The sequence below is a fragment of the Equus quagga genome, unplaced genomic scaffold (assembly GCF_021613505.1).
Source record: "Equus quagga isolate Etosha38 unplaced genomic scaffold, UCLA_HA_Equagga_1.0 HiC_scaffold_2623_RagTag, whole genome shotgun sequence".
In the NCBI taxonomy this organism is placed as follows: domain Eukaryota; kingdom Metazoa; phylum Chordata; class Mammalia; order Perissodactyla; family Equidae; genus Equus; species Equus quagga.
In genome coordinates, this window is record NW_025793362.1 from 3,513 (window position 1) to 5,741 (window position 2,229).

The 2,229-nt window shown below is 59.2% G+C and overlaps 1 pseudogene; it reads right to left on the minus strand.

Moving 5' to 3' along the window:
* The window catches only part of LOC124232128 (aflatoxin B1 aldehyde reductase member 2-like), a 4,835-nt pseudogene extending 3,465 nt beyond the window's left edge, over positions 1-1,370 (minus strand).
* Between the last annotated feature and the right edge of the window lie 859 nt (positions 1,371-2,229).

Consider the following 2,229-nt stretch of genomic DNA (forward strand, 5'->3'; position numbering starts at 1 on the left):
AGGAAGTGCTCCCTCTGCCGGCATCCTCAGCCAGCTCCAGAATCTGGGCTCCCCGGATCCCGTTAGCGTCAATTTCCCTTTTACAGCCCCAGAGGGAGGCTGGCACAGAGAGGGCAGTTAGTCACCGTGCCACCCCCACTCCCCGATTCGCCAGGAGGAGGCACTGCCAACCGAAGCTCCACGGAGCAAAGTCTAGGCCCGAACGGTGCACCTGCGCGGCACGGGAAGGGGGCTCGGACTGCACAGCGCCAGACCCAAGGTTCGCAGTGCCCCCTAGAAGGGCTAGCCAAGTCGGTCCCAGCTAGACCACGGAGGGGACGCTGCAACAGGGAGGCTCCTGGGCTGCCTTCTCCAAGGGAAAAGCGAAAAGGAATCAGAACAAAGGCCTGGCCGGCTGATCGGGTCTAAATGTGGACGAGGCCTGAGGAGCTGGGGTTCACAGAGCTGCAGGGTGGCCAGGGGAGCATGGCGCCCTGGGAGCGGGCAAAGGGGTCGGTCCTGACCGCGACATGTGCACGGCTGGGACCGGGTCAGCGCTGCACGGTGCGGGAGGAGGTCAGGGGCTGGGCGCTGGGACCAGGCCATACCTTTGCAGTCGCCGCCGCCCAGCCCGAGCCCCAGGCCGCCCAGGATGGTCTCGGACTGGCCGTCGGTGTAAATGAAGGCCGTGTCTATCTCGGTGTGGCCGCGCTCCAGGAAGGCGCGTACGGCCGCGGCGCTGGCGGGAGCGTCCAAGCAGCTCCCCATCCCCCTAGCGCCCAGCACGGTGGCGGGCCGGACCCCGGCGCCCGCGGCGGCCCGCGGCGTAGACAGCAGCCGGGACATGGCGGCGGCAAGACACTCGAACAGCACGGGAGACGGGGCAGCGGTCGGCGACAGGAGGCAGCACGGCAGCCAGGCTCTGCTTTAACAGACGGCGCCGGCCCCGCCCACGGGCGCTGGGGGCGGAGCGCGGGGAGAGGGGGCCCGAGGGAGTCGCGGAAAAGTGCGCGGTCCCCACGCCCGCGGCTGCTGCCCAGCCTCGAGGCCGGGCGGGCTGCGCTGCCGACGCGTAAGGGCCAGAGGGTTGTGGCCTCGGGCGGGTGACCTGGGTCTTGGCCGCAGGGCCGGGATGGGTGAGCCTGTTCCGAGAGTTGCCAGCGCACCCATGGCTCCGGGCTGGGACTCCCGGGGACTCCCTGCCAGGTCTCCCCACCTCCCTTGGCTTGGCGCCTGAACTGTCCCGGGGTCCCTGTGTCCTCCGGGAGGGGGCTCTCCCCGGTGCTCCAGGTCCTGAAATGAGGCCTTGGCTCAGGAGTGGTGGCCCTCGAGGCTGTGCGGCTGCCGTGCGCTCCCGGAGGTCGGCTCTGTGCTGCTCTCCTTGGCACTTGCCGAAAGCTCCAGCCTTTGTCCCTGTGCCAAGGACATGTTACAGTGTTAGGGGAATAGAACTGTTAGCCTCTAATTCTGTGTCCAAGCGAAGACGCCTTTCAAACATGAGGGCTAAATGAAGACTTTATTCAGACAAACTAAGGTGGAGAGAATTCCCAGTAGCAGTCTTTCGCCATGGGAAATATTTGAAAAAGTTCTCTAGACCCTGGAAATTTGGATTTACACCGAGAAAGATGAAGAGTGCCGGGAATGGTAAATTTGTGGGTAAGTATCAAAATCCTCTTCTCATTTTTAACCTTTAAGAAGATCATTGAGTTTTTTTTTTTTTTAAAGATTTTATTTTCTCCTTTTTCTCCCCAAAGCCCCCCCGGTACATAGTTGTATATTCTTCGTTGTGGGGCCACCTAGTTGTGGCATGTGGGACGCCGCCTCAGCGTGGTTTGATGAGCAGTGCCATGTCCGCGCCCAGGATTCGAACCAACGAAACACTGGGCCGCCTGCAGCGGAGCGCGCGAACTTAACCTCTCGGCCACGGGGCCAGCCCCCAAGATCATTGAGTTTTTTAAAGTTAAACATACGCTACCATATGACTCAGGGAAAACTGATGTTTACACAAAAATGTACACACGAGTCTTCATAGAGACTTTATTTGTAATTGCCGAAACCTGGAAACCACCCAAATGTCCCTCAACTGCAGAATGGATTCATATGTTGATTGTGGTGGTGATTACATCACTGTATACATTTGCCCAAACTTTCAGAACTGTACACTAAAAAAGGGCGAACTTACAGTATGCATATTATATATGAATACAAAAATTGAAAGGGAAAGTTATTTGTATAGAGAAAAAAATGGTG